The 23,215-nt window shown below is 38.6% G+C and overlaps 1 long non-coding RNA gene across 2 annotated transcripts in view; it reads left to right on the top strand.

Moving 5' to 3' along the window:
• LOC102549466 (uncharacterized) overlaps positions 1-21,799 on the top strand; it is an 86,267-nt gene extending 64,468 nt beyond the window's left edge. The window contains exons 1-2 of one of the 2 annotated variants that reach the window (XR_015622530.1): positions 11,802-12,051; positions 19,953-21,799. This is a non-coding gene — a long non-coding RNA (uncharacterized LOC102549466). Of the gene's footprint in view, positions 1-11,801; positions 12,052-19,952 lie in introns of those variants that run through there. The other variant, XR_015622529.1, reaches the window with a different exon arrangement.
• The last annotated feature ends 1,416 nt before the right edge of the window (positions 21,800-23,215 follow it).

Genomic DNA, 23,215 nt, shown 5'->3' on the forward strand with positions numbered 1-23,215 from the left:
CAACAAAAGGAGATCAAAGGGATACAGATCGGAAAAGAAGAGGTCAAAATATCACTATTTGCAGATGACATGATAGTATATTTAAGTGATCCCAAAAGTTCCACCAGAGAACTACTAAAGCTGATAAACAACTTCAGCAAAGTGGCTGGGTATAAAAGTAACTCAAATAAATCAGTTGCCTTCCTCTATACAAAAGAGAAACAAGCCGAGAAAGAAATTAGGGAAACGACACCCTTCATAATAGACCCAAATAATATAAAGTACCTCGGTGTGACTTTAACCAAGCAAGTAAAAGATCTGTAAAATAAGAACTTCAAGACACTGAGGAAAGAAATTGAAGAAGACCTCAGAAGATGGAAAGATCTCCCATGCTCATGGATTGGCAGGATTAATATACTAAAAATGGCCATTTTACCAAAAGCAATCCACAGATTCAATGCAATCCCCATCAAAATACCAATCCAATTCTTCAAAGAGTTAGACAGAATAATTTGCAAATTCATATGGAATAACAAAAAACCCAGGATAGCTAAAGCTATCCTCAACAATAAAAGGACTTCAGGGGGAATCACTATCCCTGAACTCAAGCAGTATTACAGAGCAATAGTGATAAAAACTGCATGGTATTGGTACAAAGACAGACAGATAGACCAATGGAATAGAATTGAAGACCCAGAAATGAACCCACACACCTATGGTCACTTGATTTTTGACAAAGGAGCCAAAACCATCCAATGGAAAAAAGATAGCATTTTCAGCAAACGGTGCTGTTTCAACTGGAGGGCAACATGTAGAAGAATGCAGATCGATCCATGCTTATCACCCTGTACAAAGCTTAAGTCCAAGTGGATCAAGGACCTCCACATCAAACCAGACACACTCAAACTAATAGGAGAAAAACTAGGGAAGCATCTGGAACACATGGGCACTGGAAAAAATTTCCTGAACAAAACACCAATGGCTTATGCTCTAAGATCAAGAATCGACAAATGGGATCTCATAAAACTGCAAAGCTTCTGTAAGGCAAAGGACACTGTGGTTAGGACAAAACGGCAACCAACAGATTGGGAAAAGATCTTTACCAATCCTACAACAGATAGAGGCCTTATATCCAAAATATACAAAGAACTCAAGAAATTAGACCGCAGGGAAACAAATAACCCTATTAAAAAATGGGGTTCAGAGCTAAACAAAGAATTCACAGCTGAGGAATGCCGAATGGCTGAGAAACACCTAAAGAAATGTTCAACATCTTTAGTCATAAGGGAAATGCAAATCAAAACAACCCTGAGATTTCACCTCACACCAGTGAGAATGGCTAAGATCAAAAACTCAGGTGACAGCAGATGCTGGCGAGGATGTGGAGAAAGAGGAACACTCCTCCATTGTTGTTGGGATTGCAGACTGGTAAAACCATTCTGGAAATCAGTCTGGAGGTTCCTCAGAAAATTGGACATTGAACTGCCTGAGGATCCAGCTATACCTCTCTTGGGCATATACCCAAAAGATGCCTCAACATATAAAAGAGACACGTGCTCCACTATGTTCATCGCAGCCTTATTTATAATAGCCAGAAAATGGAAAGAACCCAGATGCCCTTCAACAGAGGAGTGGATACAGAAAATGTGGTACATCTACACAATGGAATATTACTCAGCTATCAAAAACAACGAGTTTATGAAATTCGTAGGCAAATGGTTGGAACTGGAAAATATCATCCTGAGTGAGCTAACCCAATCACAGAAAGACATACATGGTATGCACTCATTGATAAGTGGCTATTAGTCCAAATGCTTGAATTACCTTGATCCCTAGAACAAACGAAACTCAAGATGGATGATCAAAATGTGAATGCTTCACTCCTTCTTTAAATGAGGAAAAAGAATACCCTTGGCAGGGAAGGGAGAGGCAAAGATTAAAACAGAGACTGAAGGAACACCCATTCAGCGCCTGCCCCACATGTGGCCCATACATATACAGCCACCCAATTAGACAAGATGGATGAAGCAAAGAAGTGCAGACCGACAGGAGCCGGATGTAGATCGCTCCTGAGAGACACAGCCAGAATACAGCAAATACAGAGGCGAATGCCAGCAGCAAACCACTGAACTGAGAATAGGTCCCCTATTGAAGGAATCAGAGAAAGAACTGGAAGAGCTTGAAGGGGCTCGAGACCCCAAAAGTACAACAATGCCAAGCAACCAGAGCTTCCAGGGACTAAGCCACTACCTAAAGACTATACATGGACTGACCCTGGACTCTGACCCCATAGGTAGCAATGAATATCCTAGTAAGAGCACCAGTGGAAGGGGAAGCTCTGGGTCCTGCTAAGACTGAACCCCCAGTGAACTAGACTATGGGGGGAGGGCGGCAATGGGGGGAGGGTTGGGAGGGGAACACCCATAAGGAAGGGGAGGGGGGAGGGGGATGTTTGCCCGGAAACCGGGAAAGGGAATAACACTCGAAATGTATATAAGAAATACTCAAGTTAATAAAAAAAAAAAGGAAAAAAAAAAGAAATTCTAGCTGGCATGAGTGAAGTATGTAAGGACAGCAAATATAAAGGCGAATACCTAAGTTGGCCATGACTGAATTGACTACATTTCATTTGCCGTGATGAAACCAGAAACTGGAGATCTTTGAGAACAACAGAGACTTTCTTATCTCAAATGGCCTTATCTCCATGACTAGGTCAATGGAAGTTCAGAGTGACCAATGCCTACACTGAATCAATAGCTCTGGGTCTTTTGTCACATAAAATTGAAGAATGAGCTTCATGGTCAATGATGGGTCTGTTAACAAAGGAGTTTTATTATACACAGAAAGCTTAAGAAAGGAGCATTTACTGCAGAGAGAAAAATAGAACCCCTACATAGTAGAAGAACTATAGGAACAATTAGAATGCCTACATGGGATAAATAAAGGGGACCCAAGAATGAAGTTACCGTTGTGCTGTTTGGGCTAAAGGTTTTCTATAGTACTTATGGAGAAAGCTAGAGAAAGCCTGGAATAATTGATATTGATATTACACTATTATGTGCTAACTGTAGGCTGAATTAATGCTATCCCAAAGCTCTGTCCATGTCTCCTTGGCTCCCAATCAAAGAGAGGCTCTATTATTTGCTAATTCCATGCTACTCTGAGAATAATAGGGAGCGCCCCATGTTGAGTCCTGCATCCTGTTTCCATTTTTAACTTGCTGGTTAGCTGCTCATATTGACTCAGTCAATTGGCTGTTGCCAATATTGCTTTACATTGCCAGCCAATAAGGTTGTATGTATCCCTTGTCTAGATCTTGATGGGATCTGCTAGCCATCAATTAGACCATGTTTTGTCTTTGTTCTTATGCCCACTATAGAATCCTGTTTTTCACCATAGATCTTTGTGACTGGTACACAGAGCTCACCATTATGTTTGGATGACAAGAGTTGTCATAGTTTTTCTTGGTAACTTCATAGTCTGTTCCTTGTGTATCAAGTCAATCTGAAGTGGTCTAGTTTCTGGAAGAGGTAGAGAATCATTTAGAAGTCATTCTTACTTAATATGTGGGTGAGAGACAGTATTTTTCATGTGTCTTTCTTTCAGCATTATTTCTAAGCAGCCTTCCAGATCCTGCTGAGGCTGGCTTTGTTTTCTTAAAGCCCTATCCTTTCTCTTATCTGGTCAGCTTGGCTATCTCAAATCCAGCTGCAAGACCTTTATTTACCTTCCACAATGTCCCATCTCTATTTTGCACTAACATTCCTTATAATTCTAACATCTCTTTTTCCCTTCTGCCAAAGAAATTGTCTATTTGAGAAGCAGTGAAATTTCAGAGAAAAGAGAAGTAAGAAATTTGGGTTTCTATATAACCTAATGATCAGAGTTCTAACAGATTGCTCTACCAATCACCAACCTTTCCGTGTTTACCATCTAGCCTGGTATTTGGCCCCACAATATCCATATTAGGGTAATCTGGAGAATAGTTAGGGCAGTGAAGTGATAAGGGCCTGTGAGGATGTGAAATGTTTGATCAGCACATTGTACCTGTGGGGATGAAAGTGAATATGAGTGCTGACCTGGCTACTGTGGTAACTGCTGGACCAAGAATGAGGAAATGCTCTGAACTAGTACTGAAAATGTTTTAAAAGAAACATTCTAGCCAATTAATTGTGCATTTCACAATATAGATCTGTCTTTTCTATCAGCGTAAATAGCTTTTATGAAACTGTGGAGTCTCAACTTCTGTATCAGGTGAGATGCAAGTTCAATCCATCTCTAAATCTATTCTTGAGGGATTTTTTTGTTCTTGTTTGTTTGTTTTGTTTTGTTTTGTGTTTTGTTTGTTTGTTTGTTTGTTTTTGTTTTTGTTTTTGTTTTTTGTTTTTGGCTTTTCCTTTCCCAGACATCCTTTTAGTCTTTGTTGTCCCACCTTTGGGGGGGATGGGGAGAAAGAATAAAGAATTAGCCAATAGATAGTTGTAGAGTCACTGTAGGAATCTTCCTCAAAATGAGGACATTTGTCCTTTGTTGTGTAGGTTATGAATTTGGAACAGAATTAGATTATAAATTAGGCGAGAAATGGCAAATTTTATCCAGACAGCTGTGTGAGTGTACTTGGCAACTCTTGATTTCTTCTGTTACACAATGGTAATAAAACTCAACTGCAAGACTGTGACTTGTTAAATATTAGTACAGTCCTCCAAGGGCAACCCTTCTGTCATAGGGACCTGTTTCTCATTGCAGCAATTTAATCTATCTTCCTTCTGATATTAAGAATGGAGTAGCCACCTGCTCACTGCCATTCTGAAAGCCAGTCTTTCCCACTAGTGGCCACAATCCCGATGCCATGGTTGTACTTCGTTCTTTATTTCAACATACAAAAGAAAGCTACTAAGTAATTTCTTAAAAATGTTTTTAGCTAATGCACTATTTTTCTGCCTCAGAGGAAGGAATATCTTCCCAGAATTTTCTATGTAGCTTGGTGGATATATCTCAAGTTTCAGTTAACATCTTTATTCTGACTTCTGACTTCATTTTAAATCTTTTTGTTTTCTTTTATTTAATATTCCCCATGTCCTTCCTACTTTTGTACATTCAAGGCTTGCAGCAAAAATATGAGTCTAATTGAGTCCTTTCCTTCTAGAACCTTCATCTAGTGAAGGTGACAGATATTCAATAATTGCTCCTACAGAAGTAAGTTACTTAGAAAAAACATAACGGAAGATGCAATGGCAGTATCTAAAATGGAACCTTACTCACTTTGGAGAGTCATGGACCTCGTCCCAAGAAAAATTCATATTTGATTTCAGCCAGTCAATAAGGAATGATTGATAATCTATTTTATTTTAGAATGTGTGTATGTATATATGTTGTGTTCATGTATATGTGCCTGTGTGTGGTGTGTGTGTGTGTGTGTGTGTGCGTGTGTGTGTGTCTGTGTCTGTGTGTGTGTGTGTGTTTGTGTGTGTGCAGATTGGCAAAGAGGTGAAGACCGGTCAATTCTGATATGTTCACCTTGTTTGTGTAAGGTGACCCTCACCAAGTTCAACCCTAGACTAACAGATGGTGAGATGTTTTGTTGTAATATTGAAACTCTAGCTCCGGTTGAGTTTCTCCATGACAATATGCTCTCCTTTGTCCGTCTTTCCTTTTGTGAGAATTCTACATCATAGAGCTTTCATGTTCCACTGTTAAGCTATTCCTTATAGTAGCTGGCATATAATGGATGCAACTTGTCACTCCATTCATGTATAAACATATTCCTCCTATAACAAGAAATGGAGTTCTTGGTCAGTGGTGTATTAAGATTCATCACTGGCCATCAGATAATCAGCATAAATTAATAATTTTATGCTTCAATCTCAATATAGCAAATCACTTACTTGAAAGGATATTTCAAAGCAAGGAGAGGTCATCAACCTAAAGGATATGGAGATATTAGGAGTTATGTTTCTAGGTTTTGAGCATACAGGGCTACCATTACTGTCCCAGGCTTTCCTTGTTTTAATTTTTTTAAACCAAATCTATTATTTGAAAGCTTGGAAGCAAAAATATACAAATTATTAAAAATTAACCACTTCCAAGTTTATGTATCTCAGTGTACTTCCAGATAATTAAATTTAGATTTTTCACTTTCATTAACATACACACACACACACACACACACACACACACACACACACACACACATCTATCCTTGGCCAAACTGAAAATTCATGACATAATTAGAACTAGAAAACAATTAGATTTATACCCTCATTTGTAATTTATGGCTATTGACCCCATTCAGTTTTTCTTATATCTGCTAAACTAACATTTTTTATTTTATGTTCTACATATATACATATATTATTATCTACTTTTCCCATATGAGGCAGACTGTGTGTGGTTTTTTCCTTTGATAGCCTATGACCTCCCTTAATATTATACATGCTGAATCTATCCATTTTCTTAAATCTTACTACGAGTAACATGGTTCATACCTATTCCAAAATCTGTTTCTGAAGGTACCATTGGTAGATTTGCTTCTGTAACTAAAAATTTTGTAAAAGAGAAACCTATGGGAAAGGAATGTTGTCTGCTTACTAAATTCTGAGATAAAAACATTATAAAATTGCTGTATTAGTCTCCTCAAGCTACTATAACAAAGTTGCATCAGAGTTGGTGTCTATAATACAAGCAACACACACACACACACACACACACACACACACACACTTCTGGAAGTTACAAAGATCACTAATAAGAAGCCAATAGATTTACTGTTTTGTGAGGAGTCCCATTCTGATTCACATGTTTGCTCTCCCGTCCTGTACTCACATAGTAGAAAGCATGACTGTGTATCCCTACAGTTTCTTTCAATAGCGTGAATGCTATCCATGAAGGATTCGCACTTATGGTTTAGTTCCCTAAATAAATATACCTGTCTCAACATCACCACCTTGGGGAATGAGCAGTGGTAGTGGGGACATTCTGTCCACAGATGTAAGGAAGTGTCAAATTCAATTCGAGATATCTTCATTGTGATGGAAGTGAGTGCTAAGTTCTATGGGTACTATCTTTAGGGAAACTACACAAATTATTCCAGGGCAAAGAGTCCTGAAGAACAAAGGACAAATAATGTGCTACTCACCTCAAAGTTTCTATTAGATCAAAATTACCCCATTCTTTAGAGTCCCCTTCCTCCTTCATTACCCAATGCACAGACAGTGTTTAGTACACTCTTAACTGCATCCCGCTGTGGCTCACATCACAGGGGCCAACGTCAGAAGGTGAATTGTTTTAGTGTGCCTGGAACTGATGGATTTTCCAAGTTGAGATATTTATGCTAAAAGCTATGTGGGTCTGGTCACCACAGCACAAGGATACTCAGGTGAGAGGTAAATAATATTTGAATAGGATTATGGTTTCAGAACGTTGGTTAGAGTTCACACTCTGGCCCTCTCATCAGTGAAAAGAAAAATGAATGTGTCTGAAGAGCTACAGTAATACGTAAGTCATATCTGACATGCTATCTTAATTTTCTCCAAAAATTGACCTAGATATTTACCAATGCAGTGTTATTTATAGCCCATATGTTTTTGTTTGCTAAAACCATTCTTTACTCTATCTAGGAAAGTTTGATTCTTAATCCTTGGTGCATTAAAACTTTTTCTGTGCCTCTCATCTACTAACAAGAACATTTTTAAATTCTTTTACCTAATTTATAATAGGTCAAATTACCATAGACATATTTAAACTTACTTTTCATGGCCACTGGAAGATAAAATTGTAGCCTGTCATTGCCTGATGGTTAAACATTGTACATTCCTTTTTGCAGTAAGAAATGTGTGGAAGTCCCAACAAATATAACTGGCACCTACCCTCTGATGTCTGAGCCTCCGCAGTTCAGCGAAACAAAATGTACACAGATCTTCCTGAAGGCCTGCAGCTCACATTACAGTTAGCTTTACTCGCTTGTAAATGAAATCATTTGAGGGTCTCATGGCAGAGATCATGTATGATTTGCAACATTTGGCACAACTTTTCTTCTGTTCTGGAAATACCTTACAAATGAGTTACGTTCTCAAGAGTGGCTTTTGCTTCCCAGGGCAGGAAGTAAGCCTACCTGGAATTTATAGAGGTGAGGAAGCCCAGAGGAGCAGCAACCTAGATCAATTTCCCATGGGGTAGCACACATGAATGCCACTAATCTTAATTAGAATTATGGATTTTTCTTTTTCTTTTCTGTGCACATGTTTTTCGTTAAGAAAGTAAGCAGAATCAGGGGTTTGTAATTGAGAAAAAAGACTCGTGAATGGTTACTGCTAATTCTTTACTTGTCTACTTTCCAAACATTAGATACAAGTTTCACAGAATTATAATCAGCTTCATATTTTAAGAAGTAACATGGGTGATTTCCATGGTCGGTGTTTTTCTACACTCTATACCCTTTCTGCCTTGAAAAACAAAACATCTGGAGTAAAAAAAAAAAAAAACAAAAAAACAAAAAACAAACAAAAAAAAAACCAAAAACAAAAAAACAAAACCACTTCTTTTCAGGTAGAAGTATCTCAATGTTATATGTAAATGAGGAGTGTAAATGTGTGTGACAAGTTAAATTGTCCTTCCCAAAACATATTCTGTAGTTCTAGACCCTGTGCTGATAAATGGAAGGACCGGGAACCATGTTGGACATAGAATTAGTTGTAAAAAATAATCAAGTTAAGATAAGGTCAGATTAATGGAAGACATATCCAAAATCAAGTGCTTATTGTTCTTATAAGAAATCATGTAACGACACAGAGACACAGAAGTGTACATAATGAATAACTTGCAACAGAAGTAGACACTGGTCTGATCCCACAACGAGTGAAGGAAAACTAAAGACCATTATAAGCACCCAAAGCTAGGAGTGAGGCACCCAAAAAAAAATCTCCCAAAAGTACCAAAGTAACAGCAATGCCTGTTGATTGGTGTGTGTGTGTATGTGTGTGTGTGTGTGTGTGTGTGTGTGTGTGTGTGTGTGTGTGTGTGCGCGCGCGCGCGCGCGCACGCGCGCAGGTGTGTGCATGTGTGCGTGTGTGTGTTCCTTGTACTACAGATGAACCTGGTGCTCTCCAGCTGGATAGACAGGCTGGCTAGCAAGCTCGACCTGTCTCAACCCCTTTGTCCAACACATTGAGGTTACAAATATGCACAACTACATCTGGCATTTTTATATGGGTCCTGGGGATCCTAACTGAAGTTTCCAACTTTTGCAACAGGCACGGAACTGACCTTGTCAAATCCTAGCCACAAGTTGGAAAATTTCTTCCTCCTTTATCCTTTTATAAATGATATGAATATTCTGCATTCTTATTGAATTTTTAAGTAAACATATGCTTAATTTATTATGAACTAGGAGGTTAAATGCACAAAAAGCTTTTCTACTAAAAATTGATAATGAAGGAATAAAATTAACTTGGAAATGTTCGCTCCTCCTTAGAAAACCTATTTTTTTTCCCTAAGCAGAAACTTGCAGGTTCACAATCACTATTTTCTGGATGCTTAAATGCCCAAGTGGAGTGTATGGAAAATCACTGAGTCTCAGCACAAATTTCATCAGAAACTATGTTCTCCTACTACAAGAGTACATCAATATTTCACCAAGTAGGGCCTGTTTTTCTGGAGGGTACCAGATTTAAGATAGGAAACTACTGGCCAGGGTGTTCCCTTTCATTCCAGAGACAAAGTTGCAAACGTCAGGACGAACTGACTGAGGCTGAGAGCTATAATCAGATCCATTGCCCTATCTAAAGGATGCTTTGTGTTCTGACCATCCCACTTTGGGTATCAAAACCTAAACCTATGTCCCCTCACAGACCCTGAACTCGGCTGTACTGTAACTTTTTCAGGAAGACCACTCTATATTTGCACTATATTTGTAGAATGCCAGTGTTCTCCGTGCATCCCATTCTGCAACTCCACAAGTCTTCACCTGCTGTTGGCCTGGATGAACATTCCTGACTGAATGTTCCTCAGTAATCTATGCCCATTTTCCAGATCATTGTCCTCTCTGTGAGTAATAGCACTATTATGAGTTGTGAATATTTCTCCCCATGCAGCATAACAAGCTGGCATAAAGTTTTCAGGGCAAAAAGTGCTGATGTTCTGCCTTGATTTCCCAAGTCTAATATTATGAGAAAGTCATTCCTGCTCTTGAGTTTTGAAAGAATTGAGTAATCTCTACAAAGAATTGAGGCACATCTGCTTAGCTAAAGTATTCTATAATTGTGCCTGGTCTCACTGCTCCAACTGAGGTATGAAGTTATTATAATAGCACTCCTGTTAACAACAAAATCAGCTGCCATTCTTCACTCTGAAGGTGACATCCGTGACGCTCTATCCTGCACTCGGCATCCGGAGGGAGGCACTGGGCACCGGTGGCCTGTGAAAGGCAGTAATGCCAGATCTCAATTTGCTTCTGAACTGCCCATCAGAGGTTTTACTTTAGAAAATGGTACCAAGAAAATCTGTAGAAAAAAGCCAATAATGTGTCCCAAAGAAACGCTGTATTATAGACCTGCCTTGCCAAGAAATCTATAACGTGTCTCTCTTAGTTAACTTTATATCTGAATATTCCTACTTCTCAAAACTAAAGATGACTCTATTAACCAAGGACACTGATCTACCTGGAAAGGCCAAGAGTTGTAGAATAAAAAGTAAAGGAGGGGAGTCAGAGGGAGGAACAAAGTTTTCTTCACTTTTTTGCTTTCTGTTATCAATGTTGAATTACTCTCGAAACAATGTTTTAAAAAGAAAAAAAATGGTTTTAAAGGTAGCAATGCTTTTAAAACTAGTGAAAGCAGTAGTTGGAATTTATGAGTCAGAGGAGGAGACTGTATGTTTCCAAGTGTTAATGTGTATAAGACAGGAGCATGGGTCCTCATTTCTTCATTTATACTGAAAAGGTGCATGTTTCTGAATATATTTTTGAATCTTCAAGTAAACCTGATCCCACACGATGAATGAATAAATTTAGAAGCAAACGCAGCAGTCATATTTTCAATAACTAAAAGAAGAGCCACCCTTTGAATACTGTGTACATGGTCTGAGGTCCAGGACTCCACACGTTTCCAATGGAGCAACTGTGTCCACCTTGCTGTGTCTATGCTTCCTGTTATGACTAGGTTTCTGCTTGTCTCCTATTAATGTGTCAATAGCATAAAAATAAAATTCCTACATTTTAAATAAGTTGTTATTCTTGGATGAGAATGAAAATCTCACACCTCCTTCATAGGCTTGATTTTGGCAATGTTTACATTGTAAACTTTACACAAAATATTAACTTATTCTTTTGATGTCATTTTTTGGAGAATAAAGATCTATGGTTAGTGATGCATGGATTGGTGCTTTAGGGGTTTGTTGGAAGAGAAAACACTTGAAGGACTTTTACAAAATTATAAAAAGGATAATTGTCCAATCGAAGGTAAAACATCAACCCTGTTTCCATGTGGGCAGATGTAAACAAGATAAACTCTCAAACTTCATGGAGCAGAAAGTCTAATGAAAGAACAAATAAAAAATAATATGAAATTATTTCAAGGAGAAATCATGGCCATAAAGCAGATCATGATAAAGGCTGCTTCCTTAGACATGACTAAAGAAGGCTATTCTTGGTATATGGTATTTGAGCACATGTGGAAATGTACGTAAACCTGTAACAGTCCCCTGAAGAAATTCTAAGAAGTTTCTGGATGTGTTCCTCTGCTGCTATCAGTCTTTGCATTATTTAATCGAGCTATAGTCTCTGCCCTCCTTCTGCTTATGTACTGAAAACCTGAATTACAGGCTCAGGTGGCCATGCCCAACTATTTAAATGGGTAATGCACTTCAAACTTTGGTCCTTACGTTTGCGTAGTAATTGCTCTTTCCGACTCTGCCATCTCCAAAACCTAAAAGGTCCACTTTAAACAATGTCTGACCAGAGGGATGAAGACTGTAAAAAGTAAGACTTTTGGGCCTATTCCAGAGAATTAGGAGATTGTCTTGAACTTTCCTACGCAAGGATATGGCCGAGCAATGTGGTCCTGTTCACAGATGTCTGAGGTAAGGGAGGAATAAGTAGAAAATGGGATGTAAAGGCACCTTCTGTGATGGGTCGTAGAAGTAGGGGAACTCTGAGGAGAAATGGGAAATGTCAGCTTTGAGGGAGGCAGTAGCAGTGGAGACAGGAGAAGTGGCCTTGTATACGTATGACTAGAAAGTGGAAGTTACTTAGATAGGAGGACTGAAGCAAAGAATCTTTCTCTCTAGCTTTATACATTTTCCTGAAGAAAATCATTTTCCCTTCTAACTCTGCCTGAGGGCAATTCACTTAGCAACAATTAAAGCCTTAATTTCAAGGTTTTGTCAAGTCTCACAGGGCATAAGTTTGTTATTCTGTTGGCTTTGTTTATTTATATATTGGACTGGCAGCACCGGTGACTAGGTCAGTCAGAGATCACAGTGCTTTAGCTGACTTATGCAATGCTATCCTTCTGTCAATATTAAAAGAATAAATCCAAGAAATTTGTAGAGTGTGTGGGTTGGTATTTCTGAGAAGCAGAGACACAGAAGTCTATTTTCAAGGAAAGAACTGAAAAAAAAAATCCCACATTACTGGTTTTACAGAGTCTTCTAAAATGATCTCTGGGCTCAGAGACACAGTAATTTGAAGCTCTCTGGACAATGCCTTGCAACGACTTTTACAAGCTCATTTGGCTGATGCACACTTCCTCTGGCCTGAGAAGCCAGCTTTGCTCTCTCCATATTTACCTATGCCATTCAATCCCTTTATGTTGCCATAAACCACATACAAATAAATCTGGGAGTGTCATTAAGGACCAAATTATTTCCTAAGGAAAGTTGGAATAAAAGTGGTTTTGGCATGTCATATTTATCCTTTTGGTAGAATGCAACGTATTAAATATACACAAGTAAAATTTACCAGATTGTATTCTCTTCTTGGATTCTCCCTGGCACCATGGATATCTGCTTTCTTTTCTCCTTAAGTCATTAAATTGTTTTTTAAGAGGAACAAGAAAAGTCCTTGGTTTTGCTTTCTCTCAGTGATTTTGAACATTGTCTCATTTATTCATTTAGCTACATTTGTTGCATACTTTATTTTCCAGTGTGTCTCTTATGCCTACATTTAAATATTCAAATTATAGTTGTAATCACAAACCATTTACTCAGCATGAAGGGCCTGGACAACGGAGTGTTTCCATTAATCACTGGAGAAGAAGGGAAGATGAACTACAATTTTATCTATCCCAATGCAAGATTAAATACAGATGGTTTTAGCTTCTGATGGCTCAGGGGGAAGAAAGCTCCATGGGCAAAAGAAACCCTTCCTTACCAGTTCCCCAAAGGCATTTGTTTACAATAACAATAAAAGTAATTATAACTTATTTATCCTTATTTGGACAATAAACTTTAATCAAACTATTCTGTTATAGGTTTTAATTTCATCACCTTTATCTATATATGTATTTTAGTGGCAGTGATTATGCATGTGTTTATGTGTGTGTGTGTTTATCTTATTTTCTCTTATTTTAAAGCAAGTCCTTAGTAATATTTAAGAGACATGCAAAGAAAAAGAAGGGAGCTGTCATCATTTTCCTTTGACTTTCATGAATAATGATCGACTGATATTAAATCTATCAGTCCTAAACAATACATATACATCTGACCAAGACTAAATGAATCTATTAGGCTGTATTTATACATGTGTGTGTATATATGTATTTGTGTGTCTGTTTGTGTGGTATCATGTGGGTGTAAAACTATAATGATATAAACTAAAGAATAAAAGATGATAGATTTGATAAGGAGCCATAAGAGAAGTTGCAGGAAGGAGAGAGAAAAGGGGGAATGCTATAAATACAACACTCATATACAAAGTTCTCAAAAAACAGAAATAAAATTCATGAAATTATTTACTCCTTACAGTTAGGATTGTTTATAATGTAATAAAAACAATGTTTTCACTGATTTTAACATATAGTTGCAAAGCCTATACATTTCAATATATTAATTAATTAATTAATTAATTAATGTTTAGGATATATAAGTGCCTGTTTTCGTGTATTCATTAAGACCATGCACTTGCCTGCTATTGCTTAGGGAACTTGGAAAAGGTATTGGATTCCGTGGAGCTGGAGTTTGAGTCTATTGTGGGCTACCACATGGGTTCTCTGAGTTCTTGGATCTGAATGTCTCCTCTGTAACAGCAACACTTGTCCTTAGGTACTGAACAATCTACAGCTCTCAGCCTATTTTTCTCATGATTCTCTTTTGGGGTTTCCATTTTGATCTGCAAATCTTTTTATACAAATATCAACAAGTAGCTGGGTTCATGGATCCTAAACAGACAAGGGTCCAGCGATTTCTCCTAGACCTAATTGTGCTTTTCAGTAAAAGTATATACTGAGTTACAATAAATAGAAAGAAGAGAGAAATCCCTAGAGAAAAAATTTCCATGACAGAAAACAAACTTTTCTTAGTTTATTTATCTATAGCAGCCTCTAAATTTCCTCCTCTTCCTCTTTCTCTTCCTCCACCTCCTCCTCTTCTTCCTCTTTCTCCTCTTCTTCCTCCTTTTCCTTCTTCTGCTGTTTCACTAATTTCCTTCCCTCCTTCTCTGCCTCCCTCCCTCCTTTCTTCCTTTCTGTTTTCTTTCCTTCCTTCCTTCCTTCCTTCTTTCTTTCCTTCCTTCCTTCCTTCCTTCCTTCTTTTTTTCCTCCCTTCCTTCCTTTCGATCAGAAGCACAAAAGGTCCTTCTACTCACCGGTATGTAGTACTGGAAGCAGACATGTTAGCTATCCAGTGTTGTCTCTTCACAAAAAAGCTGCTTTGCACCTAGAAGGTTGAGAATAGCAGTGGGTAATAGTTCAGATGACCTTTGGGCTATTTCTATGGCCAGGAGCTCCCACATGTTCCCTCAAATAAGACCAGAAGTGGTTGATAGCCCCAATGACTTCTATGCTCTCTGTATGACACAAACCATACCAGATCCTCCTCTAAGCCTATAAGACAACACATATAGCCTACCTATAACACCCATTATCATGGAAGAAATTACATGTCCTTTGAGAAGAGTGTCAGTGTAATTATTACTGGAAATATGAGATAATATTACACAGGAATCCCCACCATTTTTACTGTACTTAAATATGCCTAAAATAACCTACCCCATGTCAGACTCTAGAAGTTTTAACCAACACAGCTACTGAGTTCTGTTGAAACAATCTTCTTTCTTGCCTCACAGAGATTGTTAATTTACCAGGCCTGGTGATTTTAGAGACCCCCAGAACCATTCATTCATTCCTTTTTTTCCTCCATTCCTCTTTTTTGATAACCCACTAAGTTCAATGAATGCTGCCTACATACACACGGATATGGAGACATCCACTGGAGAATAGGAAATCTAATATTGGTCACACCCATGTAAGATGGGTTCTCCTCCCATTGGGTACTATCACCTTTCCATAACCCACCCTCACAACCATCTTTTTTTTATTAACTTGAGTATTTCTTATTTACATTTCGAGTGTTATTCCCTTTCCCGGTTTCCGGGCAAACATCCCCCTAATCCCTCCCCCTCCCCTTCTTTATGGGTGTTTCCCTCCCTATCCTCCCCCCATTGCCACCATCCCCCCAACAATCTAGTTCACTGGGAGTTCAGTCTTAGCAGGACCCAGGGCTTCCCCTTCCACTGGTGCTCTTACTAGGATATTCACTGCTACCTATGAGGTCAGAGTCCAGGGTCAGTCCATGTATAGTCTTTAGGTAGTGGCTTAGTCCCTGGAAGCTCTGGTTGCTGGGCATTGTTGTTCATAAGGGATCTCGAGCCCCTTCGAGCTCTTCTAGTTCTTTCTCTGATTCCTTCAACAGGGGTCCTGTTCTCAGTTCAGTGGTTTGCTGCTGGCATTCGCCTCTGTATTTGCTGTATTCTGGCTGTGTCTCTCAGGAGAGATCTACATCCGGCTCCTGTCGGCCTGCACTTCTTTGCTTCATCCATCTTGTCTAATTGGATGGCTGTATATGTATGGGCCACATCCTCACAACCATCTTTAAGAGTTGTAGAGAATGGACATCTATATATGATTCAAACTGCAAACCTATGGTTAGGAGTGATAACAAATCCTAATCACTCTTGTTTCCTCACTTGTCAACATGCCTAGATGCGTGACCTGTCCTAGAGCCCAAGTTCAGAAGTGGAACACATCACAGGGAAAAAGAAATCTCTGTTAGCTCAAGAGTCCCTGATAAGTAAATAAATCATTTGACATATTTTCTACTTCCTTCTTTTTTTTTTTACCAAAAGTTATTCTTTCTTAATGAAAGACAATGAGGGTAAAATGTGAAATGATTTTTAAGAGATATTTCTCAACAAACACCTTCTGATCTTACGATGTTTGAAACATTCTTCCACATGCAAAGGACTCAAGACAGATAGTACATAGACATAGCATTCATTGGTTTCAGAAAATATTAAAAAACAGCAACAACAACGACAACAACAACAATGACAATAACCCAAGGAATGTTTATGCATAGAGATAAAAACCTTGAAGACTAAGAGAACTTTCTGCTAAGAGAAATCATGATGTATATTGACAGACAATGACATTTCCACTCTCAGCCTCAAAAGACAAAGCACATGGAGCTATTCTTGGTGACTGACTGAAAAAGGCTTCATTCAACCTGGGTTTAAATGATAGATATTTAAAAATTGGTAAATTTAGTCATAGAACAAGAAGAAGGCATCAGACTTTAGAAGATGCCACATATAATTTTAAAAATGCAAAATAGAAATCGTAATAAGATGCCTTGGAACATTAGCCTAAGATCATGTAATACTTTTCAGAATATTATTTGATCCTTATAGTAAGAAAATTTATTTATCTCTATTTTAGAGAATAAGAATGTGTTGTACAAAGAATTTAAGTGGTTTGCCAAGGTCAAACATCTAATATGCTGGAAAACAAGAATTTAGATTTATGAACTATGATGCCGTGGCTCATATTACTAACCTTGCATCCTTAGGGTCATCTTCAAACCATACATGGCAATAATTTTTTAAAAAGTGTGTGGAAACAAAGAAGAGAATGGGAACAAAAACCCAGCCTTAAAGAAAACAGAATATCACAATTGAGGATCTGAGAAATTGAAAATTTAAAAAATGTTTAATTGCAGATTTACTTGATACATTTAATGGTAACAACATTTAGCTTTACTTGGATTTATACTATGCAATATGAAAAATTCTTAATGTCCTTTGGGCTTAGGGAAAACTAGCACATCTGAATTGTGTTTAAAAATGAAAAACTGACAAGTAAGCCTGAGAAAGGACAAAAATTAGCCTATGTTTTGATCTAGAAGATACCAATGAACAGACAATCAGCTATCTTTATATCTAGAAGCTAACACTGAATAGACAGCCACTAGAATTCCAAAATGGGCTTGTCTTTGCTCAACACTAAGCACATAGTAAACATTACATTGTAGTCTCAAGTTTCAAACAGGAGTCTATCTCTGACGAGAAATCAAAAGACATAGGGCAGATGTGTAGGGAATGTGTGCATTTTTTTTAATTCTCCATATGTAGATAAACAGTGGCATTTGTTCTTCTGTATGCTGTTTTCCTGGTTTTTTTACCTTTGCTGTTTAAACTAGACATTATCTTCCTACACTACAGGCTTTCCATTTTATTAACTTTTACCTATAAAGTTCATAACATCTCTATAGGTCCATCTTGCATCAGAGAAAAGAATTTTTCAAGCAAATCACTAACTCAGACATGCATCTTTCGTTAGACTATGACTATAGTGTGCCATTGAATAGTGGTCAGGAAATACCTGGAAAGAATGGAGATAAGATAGAAAGTTCGCGACAGGCGAGAGATTCTAGTCAGAAGTTCACAAAATCACTAGATCACTGAAGAAAGGATATTGAAAAAAGAGGGAAAACATTGTTCCCTTACTTTGGACACAGTGAGAAGTGTTTTAGCCAAACTTATCGCTTAATCGTCCTCTAAATTCACAACTGCCTTGGTCCTTCACACTGTTATCATGAAATGTCATAAACTATGTAGCTAACATATATATATATATATATATATATATATATATTCATTCTTCAAAACGTGCTATCTCCTCGTACCGTCAGCCTAGAAATAAATCATTTAAATGGATGAAGCAAAGAAGTGCAGACCGACAGGAGCCGGATGTAGATCGCTCCTGAGAGGCACAGCCAGAATACAGCAAATACAGAGGCGAATGCCAGCAGCAAACCACTGAACTGAGAATAGGACCCCCGTTGAAGGAATCAGAGAAAGAACTGGAAGAGCTTGAAGGGGCTCGAGACCCCATATGTACAACAATGCCAAGCAACCAGAGCTTCCAGGGACTAAGCCACTAACTAAAGACTATACATGGACTGACCCTGGACTCTGACCTCATAGGTAGCAGTGAATATCCTAGTAAGAGCACCAGTGGAAGGGGAAGCCCTGGGTCCTGCTAAGACTGAACCCCCAGTGAACTAGACTGGTGGGGGGAGGGCGGCAATGGGGGGAGGGTTGGGAGGGGAACACCCATAAGGAAGGGGAGGGGGGCAGGGGGATGTTTGCCCGGATACCGGGAAAGGGAATAACACTCGAAATGTATATAAGAAATACTCAAGTTAATAAAAAAAAAAAAAAAAGAAAAGAAAAAAAAAAAGAAAAAAAAGAAAAAAAAGAAAAAAGAAATAAATCATTTAAGCATGACATTTAGGGACATTTAACCAGTCCATTCAACCTACAGTCAAGATAAAACTTCTTGCCTCATTTAATAGATGACCAAAAATAATAAGAATCATAGCATCATGTTCTGAATCACAAAGATCCAGAACTGACAGTGCGGAACAAGTGTGTAACTACATTGTATCCCCTGGCATTCCAAACAACAGACTAGTCAAAGTAAGCTCTGTTCCCTTGTCTCTCCAAACAGCTCCTCAGAATGACTCCTTCCTCATCCCGCTCCATAAAACATGTAACTCAAATCCCGGATCTTCCGCAGATGGCATATGCTTCACTGGGTTCCAATTTTTGTGTCAGGATTTCTACTCGTGGAGTCTTTGTCCAATGGACATCTGCATACCCCTATCATGGTTATAACTTGGGTTTGTAAAATATTTATAAAATAGTCAATCTTAGCTTTGGGAATTCTTTTCATAATAGTCATCTCTGCTAATGAATCTGACACATTCTCAAATAATTTAGAGCCTGAAGATATTAATGATGACATCAGCTTTATCTTTTATATCTTAGATTTAGTGCTTCCTTAGATGTACTTCTAATAGTTTATGCTTTTACATATGACTTATTAAGCCGGAAATAAAGACTATTATTATGAGAATCAGACTTCATGAGTTCTTCTACAATTGGGACACAGAATATATTTCCATGCATATCTTTCCCTGCATTTTATCCCTAAGTAAAGCACACTACTTTGACAATTTTGTAACATCCTACAGTGAATGCAATAGATGTTTACTTATCACCATGTTTCTATGCTCCCTCCCCCTCCCTCTCATCTCCATCTCTCCCTCCCCACCTGTGCTCGCTCGCTCTCTCTCTCTCTCTCTCTTTCTCTCTCTCTCTGGTGCTGCATGTGTGTATAAGAAAGGTGAGTGGGGGTGTTGGGGATTTAGCTCAGTGGTAGAGCTCTTGCCTAGAAAGCTCAAGGCCCTGGGTTTGGTCCTCAGCTCTGGGAAAAAAAAGAAAGAAAGGTGAGTGGGGAAAAAGAGATCAACAGCTACAGCCTTCAAGAATGCATTCTCCCTTTCTTTTATCAGTAAAGTTAACTGCATTTAACTCTAAAACCTAATAGCTCACAAATAGTACTGGGTTAATTGGGCAGAGGTGTGTTTCCTGCCAACATTCTTTTCATTATCTGTCTTCGCTTTGTCCTTCTCATTTTCAGGACCATCTAATGGAGCAGCTTTTGAGAACACAGCATTCCTCGGGCAAAAGGAACAGAGAACAGTGGGGCGATGTGAAGGATCTGAAAGCTTTTTCTTGGAAACGGAGAACATTGTATTAGCCAAGTCCAGTCATTTAATGAAAGCTGACATAGTTAGCGTAGAAAACGTTTTCCACACACACTGGTCCAGCCAGGAGAATTAGTGGACCTTTTTACTCTAATATCTCCCACTAATACTTTCCTGTCTCTATCATGAAAGTGCCAATGAACAAGGAAGTGTGGTGTTTCCTAAATGCTTTTCTGATTTCCTCAGGCCAAAAACTTTCTAACCATGAAGCCTTTACCAGACCTATAGCTTATCTTCATTTCTCACAGTTGTTTTGTTTTGTTGTGCTAACCTTTCTGGGCATCTGTACTACAAGTTCTGCTCAGACCCAATCTCTATGGAATTTATCACTCAGAACCTGGTCTGTGCTGCAGTGTATAGTTTCATATGTTCATTGAATTCAGTTGACTTTATCTTCTGAGACAATCAGGAGGAACCAAATATTTTCATACTAAGAAAACATGTAAAACACCATATGATGCATAAGCAGAGACAGTGTCAAGTCTTCCTTGCTTAGTACCCAGCAGACAGAACAACAAATATGACTGTCATTCAAATGGTTTATCCTCAAACCACAATATTTTGCATGCTAGAAAAATTTGACTCATATAGCTTGATGTCTTTATCCAGAAAGGCAGGTACAGAATAGAACGAGGCCTGTCATTGGATGAGAAGGAAGGATGGGTGGGAGAAAAGTTTTAGAAAGAGAAGGAGCCGGAGCAGGAGAGGAGCTGGGAGAACATGGTGGTAGATGTTAAGATTCTTCTCTGTGCATAGACACAGGTTGATATGAATATTTTTAAGGTATGGGTGCGGACAGGATTTTGTGCTTTCTAGATGGGCAAATTACATCGTATCTATTGGATCAGAGGTTATTGTGTGGTGTGTTTTTTCATGTGGTGACTTAATTGAGTTCAAGAAGAAAGTGTGGTAGCTGGACACACCAAGCCCTCCATGGAATTGGGATGTGTATGCCTGGGGTGGTAACAACCTGCCAAGTTAACTGTGAGTGAAAGCAAAGCATCATGGCAAGCTGGAATGGCTCAGGGACCTCCTGGGTTAGAGAGTACCATGGGGCCAGCATAGATGCACTGAAATAAATTAATGCTAGTTCCTATGGTGCAACCAACAGGGTCAGAGGGAGAGGTCAGGAGAAAAGCACCAAGAGGTATGAGCAGGAATCAGTTGCACTGTGTTTATTTTATTTTTTTAACCACAACAGACTCACCTGGAAATGGCAATTGTACTGCTGTTATAACATAAATGACACTCTATCTTGTATCAGAGACTCCTGCGTTTATGCTGGTGCTCCATATAGTATGAAATGAGGAATATATGTTCTTTTCAGTCACTCAGTGAATCCATGAGTGACTTACTGAGCAAAAGAGTTTGTTCAGAAAGGAGTATTTGCTAAGTGTACTCAAAGATATGAAAGATAACTCAAGAATAGTGTAGCAAATATCAGAATTTTATGTTTCCATATCCAATGTTCACAAAATGATTTTATGAAGTATCCATAAACTTTAGAATGTGTTCTAATTTAACAGCAATTAAAAATAAATAGACACCAATATATGTGAATATTAGCCAGAAATTATAGAATACCTATGATCTATCCCAAAGACCCTAAGAAGTTTAACAAGAAGGAAGGCCTAAGTAAGGACATTTCAATTGAACTTAGAAGGGGCAACAAAATAATCATAGAAAGCAGAGGGAGACAGGGAGGAAGGAAGCAGAGGAGGTTAGGATCAGGTTGGGGGAAGATGGGACAGGGACAGAGGACCAGGAAAATAAATGGAATTAGACAGCTGGGCGTGATGTGGGGCTGGGGGCAAACTTCTAGAAAGTCCCAGAGACTTGGGAAGTCAAAGGCTCCCAGGACTCGGTGGGGGTGACCTAAGCTAAAATGCCAAACAGTGGAGGGATCACCTCCAGTAGATAGACAGGGTACCCAGTGTAGGGATGGGGATACCAATCTTCCTTCGAAATATTTGACACAGAATTGTTCCTGTCTAAATGAAATGCAGGACAAAATGGAGCAGAAACTGAAGGAAAGGTCATCCAGTGACTGGCCCAACTTAGGATCCATCCCATGGGCAGGAAGCAAACTCCGATATTACTACTGATGCCATGTTGTGCTTGCAGACAGAAGTCTAGCGTGTCTGTCCTCTGAGAAAGTCTACCAGCAGATGACTGAGACAGATGCAGGTATTTACAGCCAACTATTGGACAGAAGTTGGAGATACCTCTGGAAGAGTTGTGGGGAGGATTGAAGGACCTAAAGGGGATAGGAACCTCATAGGAAAACCAACAGTGTCAACTAAACAGACCCTGGGAGCTCCTTTGAGACTATAGCACAAACCTAAGAGCATACATGGGATTTTCTGTGGCCCTGGCACATATGCAGAAGAGGACTGCCTCATCTGTCATCAGTGGGAGTGGATATGACTAATCCTGTAAAACTTGATGCCCTTGATGCTGGAAGGGTAAAGATGGGTGGGTGGGTGAGTGAGTGGGTGGGAAACATCCTTTCAGAGGCAAAGGGGAGAGATCATGGGGTGAAGAACTCCCTCAGAGCAGGAACCTGAGAGGACAGCAACATTTTGAATGTAAATAAATAAAATAATTTAATAAAAAATAAACAAATGAATAAATATAAAAAAGAGTCTGTGACTATTAAAAGAGATACTTGTGACTATTAAAAAAAGAATATCTGGTGTTCTGTGACATATTGCTTGAAATTATTATGTTTTATATGATGGAAAAATACAATAAATAAACAAACAAACAAACAAACAAACAAACCACACACACATACACACAAAACAGAAGAGACATTCTAAAATGGTTTCAGTAGGTTCTTCTTCACATAAGTGAACCCGAGAGGCATGTAATGTCATTTCTAATAATTTCTCCGTAAATATCTTTAATTTAGTAAAAGTTAGTCATGTGTTCATTTTATGTCAGCATACAGGGTACCAGCAGGTTCAGTGTGAATGACCTAAGCCTATAAAATCAGACATTACAGAGACCTTCCTATCTGGAGGGAACCCTTCATAGAAGGCAGATCACTTGTAAATTTTCAGTCACAAACATAAATGCAGAAGTGAGTTGGATCTTGCCAAGGCCAAATTCACAAACACTGAGCCAAAATAGT

The sequence above is a fragment of the Rattus norvegicus genome, chromosome 6 (assembly GCF_021556685.1).
Source record: "Rattus norvegicus strain SHRSP/BbbUtx chromosome 6, alternate assembly SHRSP_T2T, whole genome shotgun sequence".
NCBI lineage: Eukaryota > Metazoa > Chordata > Mammalia > Rodentia > Muridae > Rattus > Rattus norvegicus.